The sequence below is a fragment of the Phocoena sinus genome, chromosome 15 (genome assembly GCF_008692025.1).
Source record: "Phocoena sinus isolate mPhoSin1 chromosome 15, mPhoSin1.pri, whole genome shotgun sequence".
NCBI classification, from domain to species: domain Eukaryota; kingdom Metazoa; phylum Chordata; class Mammalia; order Artiodactyla; family Phocoenidae; genus Phocoena; species Phocoena sinus.
In genome coordinates, this window is record NC_045777.1 from 60,769,603 (window position 1) to 60,785,630 (window position 16,028).

Below are 16,028 nucleotides of genomic sequence, written 5' to 3' on the forward strand. Positions count from 1 at the left end.
TTTAAATTTTGGGGTTTTTTTTGCCACTCATAGATACGTCATGATAGCTCATGGTGATATCATTTTGCATTTTTAAAGTTTATTTTTATATTTGACAGTCGTTTTTAGGAATTCGGAGGGATTACTATAAGTTATGTCCCATCTTGAAACAGACAAAGCCTCTGACTTCTGTGCCTACTTTTTTTTTTCTTTTTAATTTCTTTGGGAGTATAGTTTATTTACGATGTTGTGTTAGTTTCTGCTGTACAGCAAAGTGAATCAGTTATACATATATATATACATCAACTCTTTTTTTTAGCTTCTTTCCCCATACAGATTATTACAGAGTATTGAGTAGAGTTCCCTGTTTGATACAACAGGTCCTTATTAGTTATCTATTTTATATACAGTGGTGTGTATATGTCAATCCCAATCTCCCAATTTATCCCTCCCCCCCTTACCCTGTGGTAACCATAAGTTTGTTTTCTACATCTGTAACTCTATTTCTGCTTTGTGGATAAGTTCATTTGTACCCTTTTTTGGATTCCACATATAAGCGATATCATATGATATTTGTCTTTCTCTGACTTACTTCACTTAGTATGACAAGCCTAGTTTTTTTTTTTAATTGAAGTATAGTTGATTTACAGAGTGCTTCAGGTGTACAGCAAACTGATTCAGTTATATAATATATATATATATTCTTTTCAGATTATTTTTCCATTATAGGTTATCGCAAGATATCAAATATAGTTCCCTGTGCTACACAGTCGGTCCTTATAGGTCCTTGTTGTTATCTGTTTTATATATAGTGCTTTGTATCTGTTAATCCCAAATTCTCAGTTAATCCCCCCTTTCCCCTTTGGTAGCCATAAGTTTGTTTTCTATGTCTGTGAGTTTTGTAAATAAATTCATTTGTATCATTTTTAAAGATCCCACATATAAGTGATACCATATGATGTTTGTCTTTCTCTTTCTGACCTATTCCACTTAGTATTGTAATCACATGTGTTATAGGGAAGTTGTTTGCCTGTCCGTTCACCCCATTGAACTGAGCTTCTCAAAGGCTGGAGTGAGTCTTATCCAATTCTCTTTCTGCAGTACCCAGAAAGATGCCTGGCCTAGGAATGGCACACGGTGATTATTTCATAAGTGAATGAATTTGCTCAACCTGTAATTAGAAAGGATTTGGTTTATTCGACAATCACCACCTGGACTTCCCTGGTGGCACAGTAGTTGAGAATCCGCCTGCCAATGCAGGGGAAACGGGTTCGAGCCCTGGTCCAGGAAGATCCCACATGCCGCGGAGCAACTAAGCCCGTGCACCACAACTACTGAGCCTGTGCTCTAGAGCCCGTGCCCCACAACAAGAGAAGCCACTGCAACGAGAAGCCCGCGCACCGCAACAAAGAGTAGCCCCCCGCTTGCTGCAGCTAGAGAAAGCCCGTGTGCAGCAGTGAAGAAATAAATTTCTTTCATTAAATTAAATTTCTTTTATTTATTTATTTCTGGCTACATTGGGATAATAATGCAGCCAGAAATAAATAAATAAAATAAATAAAGAAAAAAAATAACCACCATGAACATTCTCAGAGAAGAAAATGGCTAGGTTGTTTTTCTAAGGGCTTAAATTTTTAAAAAATGGAAATGTCATGGGGGAAAGGATCTAACATTACAGGCTCTCATGTGTGTCAAGCACTAAGGTGAGTGTGTTCAGGATATATCTTGTTTTATCGCATTCTGAGCTCTGTCATAGAGAATCACTTAGTATACAGATAGAAGCACTGGCTTTGGATAGAGCTGGACTTTGTCTCTTTCCTTGTGACCTTGACCAAAGCCTCCCTTTGCATCGGTTTTTCTCTTCTGCAAAATAAGCAGATGATAATGCCTAACTTATGCCATGGGTTTGGGTATTTTGAAGGATGTTGTGGGTAAAATAGTTGGCATGTGTGGTTTTTTCCCAAATTGTGGTAAAGAATGCATAACATAAAATTTACCGCCTTAACCATTTCAAAGTGTATAGTTCAGTTGTGTAATTTATATTCACATTGTTGGCCAACCATCACCACCATCCATCTCTGTAAATTTTTCATCTTACAAAATTGAAAACTCTGATACCCATCAAACACTGACTCCTGATTCCCTCCTCTCCCCAGCTCCTGGCAGCCACTATTCGACTTTCTGTCTTTATGAACTTGACTACTCTAGGTGCTTCCTATAGTATGTGTCTTTTTGTAACTGGCTTCACTTAGCATAATGTCCTCAAGGTTCATCCATGTTGTAGCATGGATTGGAATTTCCTTCCCTTTTTAAATAATATTTTATTTATTTATTTATTTTGGCTGTGCCAGGTCTTAGTTGTGGCACACAAGATCTTTTAGTTGCGGCATGCGGACTTCTTTTTCTAAACCTTTTAAACTTTTTATTTATTTTTAAAAATTAATTTTATTTTATTTTTCTGGCTATGTTGGGTCTTTATTGCTGGCACGCGGACTTTCTCTAGTTGCGGTGAGCGGGGGCTACTCTTTGTTGTGGTGCACGGACTTCTCATTGCGCTGGTTCTCTTGTTGCGGAGCACGGGCTTTAGGCACTTGGGCTTCAGTAGTTGTGGCACATGGGCTTAGTTGCTCTGTGGCATGTGGGATCTTCCCGGACCAGGGCTGGAACCCGTGTCCCCTGCATTGGCAGGCATATTCTTAACCACTGTGCCATCAGGGAAGTCCCATGTGGACTTCTTAGTTGCAGCATACGAACTCTTTAGTTGAGGCACGCATGTGAGATCTAGTTGCCCGACCAGGTATTGAACCCGGACCCCCTGCATCGGGAGCACGGACTCTTTCCCACTGGAATACCAGGGAAGTCCCAGAATTTCCTTCCTTTTTAAAGCTGAATAATATTCCAGTGAACGAATATACCACATTTTCAAATCCATTCATCCTTTGTTGAACACGTGTATTCTTCCACATCCTGGGTATTGTGAAGAGTGCTGCTAGGTACATGGGTATGCAAACACCGCTTCGAGATCCTGGTTTTAATTCTTTTGTTGGCATGTGTGTTGCATTCAGTAATTTAATACTTAGTTTCCCATTTCCCCCATTTCATATGCAATGAAACAGAGGTGCCAGAGGTCAATTAATTTGATTAAGGCCTCACAGCTGATACATTGCTAGAGCAGCATTTGAATCCAAGTCTTCTGTCTCTAAATGATCTATTCTCTCTCCATAATCTCATTTTGCTCTAAAATATTTTTCAAGAGGAGGGATTGGCATTTTGAGTGAGAGAGGAGGTGATTTTAGGAGACTTTAGAAGATCTGGAAAAGAGGGAGAAAGATGGTAGCATCCATTACTGTGAATTTCATAACCAGTCACTTATATTCTTTGTGACAGGCCCTAAGTAGGGGAGGTTTGCACCCCAATCAAGTGGGCTCTTGAGTAGACAAAATGCGTGGGTGATAGGGGAGTCAAAGAGTATCATGCCACATACATTGGCTTTCTGCATCTTCCACCACAGCATGAGCCAAAGGTCTTTTTGGTGCACGCTGGAAAATTCCTCTAACAGCCCCTGAAGTGGGACTGGCTGGTGGATCCTTTAACCCCTGTGTGGAATTGCCTTTACTAGAGACTTGGTGTAGAACATCCTTCATCCTCCATCCGTGGGGCATATGTCCTTCGTTATCACCTGAAGGATGCACACCTGAGCAGTGTAGCATCCATAGTGTTTGGTTAAACTGAGCCCAGTTTTCTCATCTGTTATATTGCTTTACTTTGTTGTTGCTGTCATTTGCTGTCCAGGCATCAAATGGTCCACAAACAAAACACCTATCCACTGCATATGCACTCCAAAAAGCAAAAACAAATTTCAGAGCAGCTAAAATGGCTGTTGCTAAGCCAGTACATTCAATGCATTTTTCTTAGACAAATAGTTGACTTTTAGGTAAAACACCTTGTACGCTGCTTGTCACATAGCAGGTCCCTGAAAATCGTTCTTTTTTTCCCTCATCCTTTCCTGTATTAGAATTCAGTTCCGTGCAAAGAGCTAGGATAGGCATTGGAAATGGAGGGGTGGAGGAGGTGACTGTATTCACTGACCTCAGAAGTGTGGGAAAACAGGCATTGAAAATAAATCAGTGTATTCATGTGGATAAAGAAAGGAAGGAAAGGGGGTGTCACTAATCAAATTGTGTCCTCCCTCCCCTAAACTGATACGCTGAAGTCCTAGCCCTCAGTACCTCAGAATGTGACCCTTTTTAGGAAGAGGATCATTACAGATGTAATGAGTTCAGATGAGATCACAGTAGAGCAGCGTGGACCTTTAATCCAATATGACTGGCGTCCTATAAAAACGGGAAATTTGGACACAGACATGCACACAGGGAAAACACCACGTGAAGATGAAGGCAGAGATCAAAGTGATGCATCTGGGAGCCAAGGAACACCAATGATTGCCAGCACAACCTCTGGAAGCTAGGCAAGAGGGGTGAAACATTCTCCCTCACCATACTCAGAAGGAACCAACTCTGCTGACACCTTGATCTCAGACCTCTAGCCCTCAGAACTGGGAGATGATACATTTCTTTTTTAAAAATTTTATTGAAGTATAGTTGATTTACAATGTTGTGTTAATTTCTGCTGTACAGCAAAGTTATTCAGTGCCATACAGTAGGACCTTGTTGTTTATCCATCCTACATATAATAGTTTGCATCTGCTAATCCCAAACTCCCAGTCCTTCCCTCCTCGACCCCCCTCCCCTTGGCAACCACAAGTCTGTTCTCTATGTCTGTGAGTCTGTTTCTGTTTCGTAGATATGTTAATTTGTGTAGTGTTTTAGATTCTACGTATAAGCGATATCATGTTGTATTTGTTTTCCTGACTCACTATGCTTAGTATGATAATCTCTAGGTCCCTCCATGTTGCTGCAAATGGCATGATTCCATTCTTTTTTATGGCTGAGTAATATTGCACTGTATGGGAGATGATACATTTCTGTTGTTCAAGCCCTCGGGGTTTGTGGTGCTTTGTTATGGCAGCCCTAGCGAGTGAATACAGAGAGCTCCAGTGGTAACTAGGATAGGATGGGGTTGGGGAGGTCCCCTGGAGGACATGATGTTTAAGCAGAGACGGGGAAGATGATTCAGAGATAGCTTGGGAAATATGTAGGAAAAAAAGGAGAGCATTTTTCAGAAGAAATACTATTTTGATATGCGGCTAGTGGTTACTTTACAATTTATCCTAATAAGCTTGGGTATCGCGTTTCAAATCCCACAACACGTTAGGACTAGAAACAATAAAGTCCAAGACAGCTGGCTGCTACTCACTGTGCAGCTGATGAAACAGACTGACCATGATGGGGGAGAAAAGAAAACTTAAATCAGTGGAATTAGGAGGAGGAGGACACAGAGGGAGGAGAAGAAGGAGCAGAAATGAAACAACCTTTCCATTTGGGGGCTCTTTTTTTTAACAACAGAAATTAATTTTATCACAGTTCTGGAGGCTGGAAGTCCAAGATCGAGGTGTCAGCATGTTTGGATTTCTTCTGAGGCCTCTCTCCTTGGCTTGCCGATGGCTGCCTTCTTGCCATGTCCTCACATGGTCTTTCCTCTGCCTGTGCATCTCTGTGTCCAAATGTTCTTTTCTTATAAGGACACCAGTCATAATGGAGTAGGGCCCACCCATATGACCTCATTTAATCTTTTTAAAAAATTGTTTTTAAATTTATTTTTTAACCTTTTAAAAAAATTGAAGTATAGTTGATTTATAATGTGTTAGTTTCAGGTGTACAGCAAAATGATTCAGTTATACATATATATATATTCTTTTTCAGATGCTTTTCAATTATTGGTTATTGTAAGATATTGAATATAGTTCCCTGGGCTATACAGTAGGTCCTTGCTTAACTATTTTATATATAGTAGTGTGTATATGTTAATCCCAAACTCCTATGTGTGTGTGGTGTGTGTGTGTGTGTGTTATATAAATACACACACCACCATATATATATATACATATATATATATATATATATATATAATCTTCTTTATCCATTTACCTGTCAATTTTATGAAGTAGTGTAATGATGGGTGTTTGTCCTGGGTGAAGGGACAAACATCCATCATTACACTAGCTCATCAGGTTGACTTCTGGGGAAGTGGCTGCTTGGAGCATAAAACAACCACCTCTGATATTCTAATGATGATGCTGAGCCATCAATGGTGAGTTCAGCCACCTTAGAGATGTCCTATTTCAGAAGTGATGCCAATAAACTGTAGTTTCTTGAGCAGACACAATGCTACTTCAAATTAAAAAGTCCTCTTCTTGTTACTGTCTTTGAGAGTATTTTTCAAAAAGTACCTTCTAAACCTGGGTTAGCTACCCCCTCCCTTGGGCTTTCACAGAACTCTGTGTTTTGCTGTATCATAGTACTAACCATGCTGATTTTAACTCTCCTCCTTCTCACCTGTGTTGTTCTTGATCTGCCTCCTATCCTAGGCTTGCATCTCCTTGGAGCACAACCTCAGATTTGAAGTGAATCTCTGTCCCTCAGAGTCTGCACACAAGATGACCAGAAGTGAACATTAAATAAATATTTGTTTAACAACTCCGGTTTCAAAATGTTCACATCCTAGATGCTCAAAGTTAAAAAAAATTTTTTTGCATGCTTAAAAATATAAACCCTTGGGTAACACACATGCCCAATTGGCCAAAGGTTTTCCAATGATATATGTTCATTTTTTCTCTATCACAAATTCCCTCTGAACCCTCTGCCACCAAGATTCAATAATATGAATTTAATTCTCTGTTTACATCAACCTTTTCTGGTTAGAGGCTAGCCTGCTATGTTCTCTTTTGACAAGTTCAGGGTAATTTTGAGTTTGATCTGATTCTTTTTTTTGCTTGCTTGTGACCAGAGAAAAATCTACATGATGTTTCAAACTATAATTTTCAGGTTTTCTCTTAAAAAGGATGCTGGATGTAAAGGTTTGGATAGGATAGAAAGGAAAACAGAGCTAAAAGCCAGAGCTCTGTTACAATTTCTGAATGTCTATTCTCTTCTTTGTCGTTAAGAGAATTACCAGTGCAATTGGTTCCCACAGGAATATCTCCTTTTATTCTCTCTCATTTGTCCAGTTCTGAGATAACTGAATAATCTGGAATGTGTCCAAGAATTCTGAGCCCAGAGAGCGCCTTAGGGAAACCTAACACCCTCTTCTCATGGCCAGTCATCACGTTGTCTTGGTTTCCCTGACTATTGGAAGCCATAAAGCTTTAGCTACACTGTGTTGGATGCTTACTATGTTTCACGTGTATGCTGAGCATGGTATACGTGCAGTCTCTAAACCTCACAGTGAACCCTGAGAGGGTTTATGTTCTGGTCCTCAATTTCGAATTGAGAAGACTGAGACTCACAGAGTCAGTTGTATAACACCTCCCAAAGCTGCTGTTGGGAAATGGAAGAGCCAGAATTTGAATGCAGAGCTGACTGACTCAAAACTCCGTTCTTCTTTCATTATGTTGTTCTGGATGGTGTGGTCTGTGGAGAGAGTCTGCTGAGGCTGCATGACGGGGCACAGAGAGTGTGTTGGAAAGAGTAGGGGTGAAGAAGGACCCTGGGCAGGATCAATATGGCCTTGGGGGCCAGGCAGAAATGTGGTACTTCTCAAGTGTGAAAAAAGCTTTAGAAAAATGTTATGAGCTCCTCTAGTTAGTAAGCAGTGTAAGAGCTAGAACTTGTCCACCAAACACAATGCCTGGCACGCCGTAGACACCCAAATATATGAGGAGGAATAGATGGATGAGCCGAGTGGGAGAGGTCAGAGCACAGGTGGGTTCCACAAGGCAGTAGGGGATTCTCAGCATGGGCGAGCCCAGCTTGTTCCCTAGATACAGTAGTAAGTTCTATTCTCTGGATAAAAGAGGAAACAAAAAGGCCAGCGGTTTACTCATTTACTCAAGTGAGAAGTTTTACAAGGAAAGATACTCAAGACAGAAGAGTCTCTCTTCATAGGGGAGGCTTAATGCTGAGCCTGGTCCATGCTAAAGGCAGCCTAGCTTAGTGGAGGAAACACCAATTTTGCCATTAGACAAACCTGGGATCAAATCCAGGTGGTTACTAACATGCTGTGTGACTTCGGACAAACACCACAACCCCTCTGAGCTTCTGTTTCCTGATCTGTAAAATAGGATTGTAATACTTAGAGAAACAGGGGTACATTTTTCACGTGGTTAATGTGCTTTTCTATTTGGCCTTTCTGAGTATTTGACTTTCGTCTGAGCTGGGCTCTGTTAACCATCTACTTGGGAGAGAAAGTATAAAAGAAAGTGGAAGGAAACTCACTCGATGCCACTGTATGAGACTCGTTGCCCCACACCGACAAGTTCTGTAGCAGGACCCCTGCTCTCAGCCCTTCTGGTACATGAGAGTCATTGAAGAACTCCAACCAGACAATCTTGTACTCAGACCATACCACTTTATTTCTTTTTCTTTTTCTTTCTTTTTGGTACTTTATTTATTTATTGAAGTATAGTTGATTTACAGTGTTTCAGGTGTACAGAAAAGTCATTCAGTTTATATATATATACTTTTTCAGATTCTTTTCCATTGTAGGTTATTACAAAATACTGAATATAGTTCCCTGTGCTATACAGTAGGTCCTTGTTTTTTATCTCTTTTATGTACAGTAGTATGTATCTGTTAGTCCCAAACTTCTAATTTAACCCTCCCCCCCTTCCCCCTTTGGTAACCATGAATTTGTTTTCTATGTCTGTGAGTCTGTTTCTGTTTTGTATATGTTTATTTGTGTCATTTAAAAATATTCCACACATAAGTGATATCACATGATATTTGTCTTTCTCTGTCTGACTTACTTCACTTAGTATGATAATCTCTAGATCCATCCATGTTGCTGCAAATGGCATTATTTCATTCTTTTTTATGGCTGAGTAATATTCCATTGTATATGTGTACCACATTTTCTTTTTTCATTCGTCTGTCAATGGACACTTAGGTTGATTCCATGTCTTGGCTATTGTAAATAGTGCTGAACATCTCCTTGAATTAGAGTTTTCATCTTTTTCAGATATATGCTTAGGAGTGGGATTGCTGGATCATATGGTAACTCTAGGTTTAGTTTTTTATACTTCATTATTTCTTAACAGGCTCAGCTACCCCCTGGTAGCTCAGAGCTTCTTCACCATGAGTTTCTGCCAAAATCCCAAACAGTGGAGTGGGACAAGAGGTCTTTGCCCTCAGCATCACCCTCAACTCATCCATCATTCTTCTCCTTCACCTGGGTCTGAAGACCAAAAGGGGAAAGTTGAGAGACATGATCTTAGGCCCCCTTATTTCTCTCTTGTCTTTCATTCTCACAATTTCCTAGAATCAGAGCCTTCCCATCGCTTTCCTCGCTGGTCCACCCTTGCCAAAAACTTCTGTGGTCTTGCCAACCAAGACTGGTCCTTAATATGCCAAAGATACCTTCCAAAGTCAGTATTGTGACTTAAAATTTTTATTATTTTCTTGCTGCACAGTCATTTTTTGAATGTCAGAAATTTGCATTTAGCTCCTTTAGAGGGAGTAAGGAAGTGCCTAAGAGCATAGATTCCAGAGTCAGACTGCCAGGTCCAAAGCATGGTTCTGCCACTTATGAGTGGTGTAACTTTGGGTAAATCACAAAACCTCTCTGTGCAAAATGGGGTTAGTAATAGTATCTCATAGGGACTCTTGGAATAGTACATTAGTTTGTATATGAAATAATAATACCTCTCTGTTTATTATGTATATAACTGTGTTTTCACCTTCTTTATCATTAATCAATATCGTCACCATTTTTCTTTGTGTTCCTTCTTTAATAAATCCTAATTTCCTAGCTTTACCTAGGTATATGGATGCCATGGGCCATCTGAGGTAAACCTCATATACTCAGGAAGACAAAAGACAAAAGCACACTAATAATTTGAAAAATACATTATCCTTAAGACTGCAGTCTAGTTGGCACAGTTGTTTTCCCATAGGGCTGTGGGTTAACAATTCTGATATTGCTAGACATGTATACTGGAATTAAACAACTAAGTAAGTGGATGGTGGAGGATGGGAGTCAGGCTTCTCATTGTTGGGGTGAAAGGTTATAAGTGAGCAAGGGGAGAAGGCTAGACTGATCCATGTGATAATGGATTAGAGTTGGAGATATCAGGATGAATTCATGTTAAGCTTAATACAGACCCAGACGGTTACATATATAAATATTTATAGATATGTATATCTGTATGAGTCAGTATACACACATAGATTTCCTTACTCAGTCAACTGAGAGGGACTAGAAGCCGTGAGCACATTTGGCACCCAGATTTTGGTTTCTAACACCATTCTCCAAGAAAGGGAACCAGGGTCCTTGGAGAAATGGATTCTAGGATGGGATAGGAAATAAACAAGATGAACCTGGAGCATCTTGCATTGCTAGAAAGTAAGAAAGTTCTACAAAGAAAGGGCAGGGGGGAATGTAAAAGCCAACTGAAAGAGATTCCATTGGCCAAACCTGGGGAAATTTGAGTGAAAAAACAAAATAAAATAGTATTGGATTATAATCCAAAGTAGAAAATACATATCCATGTGTCCACACTAATATATATCATATATATATATATATGATATATATTTGAGTGAATAATTAAATGGGGAAGAAGAGACAAATCTGCTATGAAGAACAATTCCAAATAATTTATGTAGACACTGTACTCAGAGGGGTAGAGCATAACTTCCCACTCCTTAAGTGTGGGTTATGTATAGTGACTTCCTTCCAAAGAGAATGGTGTGGAAAGAGAGAAAAATAGAGTAACTTTACAGTGGAGAGCTTTGAGAAACACTGCCTCAGGCAGCAATATTGATATTTATGACATCAATAATGATGTCATCATAGAATGTATCCTTGATATGTTGCGATGAGAATGTCACCTGATCTGTATGGTTTTCCTCCCCCAAACCCATAACTGCAGTCTAGTCATGAGAAAAACATCAGACAAATTCCAGTTGAGGGACATTCTACAAAATACTTGACCAGAACTCTTCAGAACTGTCAAAGTCATCAGAATAAGGAAAAGTCTGAGAAATTCACAGCCAAGAGATACCTAAAGAAACATGATGACTAAATTTAATGTGCTACCTGGATGAGATTCTAGAACAGTAAAAGGACATTAGGCAAAAACTAAGGAAACCTGAATAAAGTATGGGTTTTAGTTAATAGTTATATGTCAGTCTTGGTTTATTAATTGTAACAAATGTACCCTATTGGGGAAGCTGGGTCCAGGGTATGTATATTGGAACTCTCTGTGCTATCTTTGCAGTATTTCTGTAAATCTAAAACTGTTCTACAATAAAAAATTACTTAAAAGATATATTGTTCCTGTATCATTACTTCACAGGATTGATATGAGGATTTAAGGAGATAGTGCATGAAAAGTTCATTACCAAGTGGCTGGCACATAATATATGCTCCACAGGACAGCACTCTTTGACCATCTTGTGCCTTTCTGTGCAGTTCTTCCTTGTGATATGCCTTGAAAAACTTACTATTGTTGCCTTTCCTCCAAGATGAACCAGACTGGTCTAGTTTGTAATAGTTGGTATCTGCCTCTTTTGCTCTGAGAAAACTAGAGCATCATCCCGGGGTTTGTAATTGAGCATTTTTACCTTAATGACCCTATCTGGGTTGCATTCATTAGTCTGTTTAGTAACTAAGATATACCACATCATAACAGTACTTACATGGTGGTTACCTTGCTGTAAGTCTGCCAGATACTTCTATATAGAGTACGTGTATTTTAACTTTCTTTGAAAATGATTGTCAAATATGTGAGGCCCATTTTCTGTCTTCGGAAGGGGAACATGGGGACGTTATCAACTTCTTGTTTGCTGACTGAGGGTCTTGACGGAACATCCCAGAACAGCAAGTCCTTGTCAGTTATTTCTGAGGATCAGAAGGAGTTGCAAAATTGTAATGAGGCAGGGAAAGTTTTCTTGTGACCTTGGGTAGAAAGTACCTTTCTACAGAGGTGAGGTGGATAAGATATCTCTGGGGCTGAGGTGTATCTAGAAGTGAAGCCATACTGCTGGGAGCAGGACACGGCTGGTCCTACTGGATTCCCTCTATGGTCATGGCTATGCAAAAGAAATTATATATATATACATACACACACACACATATATATAATTTATATATAAAATATATATAATAAATATATAAATTATGTATACACATAATTTCTTTTGCATAGTATATTTACTTAGTATATTTAATATATAAAATTGATAATATATAATTAAATAAGTGTGTACATATACAAATACCTACTATATTACATAATACATAAAACATTATAAAATGTATAATATATAATACATAAATTATATATATAATTTCTTTTGCATAATATATATACTTAGTGTATGTATAATATATAAAATATATATTAAATAATATACATTATATTATATATTTGTGTACATATGTATATAAATACGTACACGTGCATGGACATATATACATTCTACATACATACATACATTCAAATAGTTATTTCCTATCTTTATGCTTCTTCTCTCAGTTGACAAGGTCAGGATTTGCACATTATAACCTACTGTTCTCTCTTCACTCACCCTATTCTATTTTTCTTGGATGCCAACCTGAGCTTACCTCCCATCTACTCTTTTGTTTGTCCTCCTTAGCTGGATATTATGTGTGGAAAACTCACAGAAAAACTGGGTTGCCAGGGCTGGTCCATCCTCCTGCTCTGTAAAATGAAAATAACATTTAAGAAACCCAGTCGCCAATGTCTGTTTAATAATTCTTGATTGCTGCCCTGAGCCTGGATTTCAGTATTTCTGAATAATCAACGCCTGGAAGCTAGCAAAAAATGACTATCTAAAACTGCCAGAAATTTGCTTCCTGTTGTTCTGAATGTGAAAGTAGGAATGTGACTCTGGGGCAGCCTCATTTTCCTTTGTGATGGATCACTTTGTTGGGCCATCTCAGTCCTACCCACTTGCATTAAGTAACTACTCGCTGCCCCTGAGTTAGCTCAGGACTTGGGAGAAATCATCCAAAAGCAAATGCTTTATAATGGAGTATTCTGTTTAAGAATATAATTCTTTAATGAAGTGTTTAGCATTTCCCCTGGCAGGACTGGAAACAGAGTTTGAAAATAGTGGATGGGATCTGGGACCGAGGGAGCAAAGAGATGGGAGTAAGGGCTCCCACTGGATGATGGGCTTAGGTGGTGTCAGCTCTGTAACTAGTTAAGGGTCTATTTCCAGAAAAAAAAAAAAAATACCTGCCATTAAGATATTAGTTAATTAACTTACGAAAGTCCTTGGGCATTCTTTATGCACTACTCAGTCAATTTACTGTTTGAAATTTCTACTGAAGCTCTGTAGAAAATCCAGGGCTAATGCCGGTTCCACCTTGGTGCACTCTGCAGGCCCCATGGGAAGCCTCCCTTCTGGTCAGTTCCAGCCTCCCAGAGGGATTCTGGACAACAATTGCACTAGTCAGAACTTACATTGCACGTGACATTAAACCCAAAGCACACTAGCTTATTCAGAAAGGGACTTCCCTATCTCCTCTGCTTCTTCCCTTATTCTTTCACAGTGAAGAAAGATTTTCTTCACATGGTAGGTAAAAACTCATTTGAATTCATGGCCTCCTGTCTCCTTGACTCCAAAGCTTCCCAATAGAAAAAATTCAGGGAAGGACTCGGATTGGCCCAGCCTAGATCACATGCTCACTTCTGGCCCAATCACTGTGAGGAGAAGGAGGTGTTGTGATTGGTCTGACTTGGATCACATGTTCACTGTGCGACCAGAAGGGTGAGTTACCGGCCTAATTTCCAACTGCCAGCTCTTACTTACATCTCTGAGTAAGATTTTTTCTGGCCACCAGAGCTCACTCTGTCCATGAACATGTACGTTACAAGTGCTGAGGAGTTACTGTCTCCCAGAAGCAGCCCTCAAACAACGACTGATGGGAGCTGGCACATAAATACTCAGGGGCTCACTTGCCCATGGGCTGACAGAATTCTGAGACATGCAGTCAACGCCATTTACCAGAATGCCAGAGTGGGATTAAACTCCCGTTCTCCACAGTTGCCCCTTGCTGGGCATTGCACTCTATCTGCCTCTTTCTCTTTCCCATCTCGCCCCCTCACCCCTTGTCTGCAGTATTGCCTGACTTCACCTCCCAAATATGTTTGTACTTGAGTCCTTATCTCAGTGACTTCTGGGAAAACCCAAACTAAGAGAGTTACAGTGATTGGCAGCTCATCACATGAGTCAAATGGGGATGAAGCAGAGTGCCTGGAACTGGTACTTCTGAATACACAAAATAGTAGCTGTCCACTAAAATATGTGTGTGTTTGTGTGTGTTTGTGTGTGTGTGTGTGTGTGTGTGTGTGTGTGTGTGTTGGGGAAAAAAACCCACAGAGCAGCAAACAATGAGAACTTACAGTAAATCACTTCCTATTACACCAACATTTGGGCACAAGCATGTCTGGCCTGACATGCCCAGGGGAAGCAAGACAGACCTCCCCAGCAGGTTGCTCTGGAGAGGAAAATGTCAGAGGATGTGGGGTCCAGGCTACAGGGGGAGCTGTAATTTACATGAGACAACATTTCCACCATGACTTCATTAATCTTAGGACTCTTCTGCCCCAGCTGAATCCCAGCCAAAAAGTTATCATGGCAGAGAGACATGCCCGCCTCCTCAGATGCTGGCCAGCGGCTGGGCGACTTGGCTTCTGTTTGGCGATATTCCCATTAGACAGTTGGGCTTGTGGGATGGCCCATGCATGTGCAGTGATAAAAATACTCTCCTTATCTCTGTGTCTCAGCTGTGGTAACCCTGCTTCTTTCCGTTCGAGTGTATTGGTTTCTAAAGCCAAACTTATTCTATATGTCATGGGTTGAATTGCCTAGAAGCAGTAGTGCTTGAGAGAGGGGTTCAGGTGTATGAGACTCTGAGGGAGTAAAACACACACACCTCTCTAAGGTTGTGAGGGAAACAAAATAGGAAAGATAAAGGAGCCACACAGGGATGGGGATCTTAGTTTCAGATAATGTCTAGACCAGGGGTTGTCAAACTATGGCCCGTGGACCAAATTCAGCTGCCACCTATTTTGGTAAATAAAGTTTTATTGGCACACAGCCACACTGACATAATGTCTATGTCAGCTTTCTTGCTACAAGGGCAGAGTCGAGTCATCTCTGGACTGGATGGCCTGCAAAGCCTAAGCTATTTACATTCTGGCCCTTTCCAGAAAAAGCTTGCTGACCCCTGCTCTAAACTTGTCTCAACCCATGGGAGCTCTGGAGCCCGCCTTGCTCTATAAAGTTATCCCCACCTTGAGGCAAGGGCTGGTCTTAGTACCTTAGTGTCAGCTGGGCATTGGCTGTCACCCACCCTGGGTGTTGAGGATGAGGGACATTAAGCAGATTAAGCCCAGGATGGTGGCTCCCGTCAGCCAAGAACAATTTTTTGGATGTTAGGGGCACCTGTGAGTTCTGAGCAACTGACACAGTGGCTGGGAAATGGGTGCACATGCTGGTAAAGGGGATCTTTCAAGGCACTGCTAGCAACTACTGCCATGTTGATCTGGATCTCCAGATGTGCTTCATGAAGATGGAGGGAACCCTTGCTTCCTGCCTGAAACTGAGCCATAATTCTCTCACCTGGACTCCGTGACTCCCATTTCACTCTTGCCTTCAGTCCGTCCATCCCGTTGTTCTCAGGGTGAAGACAGAAACCCTTAACAGCTCAAAGAATAATTCCTGAGAGAAAACTTCTTGAACCTTTTTCCCCATAAATTCCAGTCCCTCTAAGTAGCCAATATTCATTTTGTGTGTTTTTACCTATTTTTTTCAGTCTTTGCAAACCACAGCACACAAAAATATGCACAGATTTTCTTTTCTTTAAACCAAATGCCCTGTTATGCACATTACTTTGACATTTGCTTTTTTTGCCTTAACAATATAAACCATAAGAAACTCTCCAGTCTGACATGTATA

At 40.3% G+C, this 16,028-nt stretch overlaps 1 protein-coding gene across 1 annotated transcript in view; it reads left to right on the forward strand.

The window, feature by feature from the left end:
* The window catches only part of SHISA9 (shisa family member 9), a 292,672-nt gene that overhangs the window by 250,446 nt on the left and 26,198 nt on the right, over nucleotides 1-16,028 (forward strand). The gene's annotated exons all lie outside the window — the stretch shown is intronic.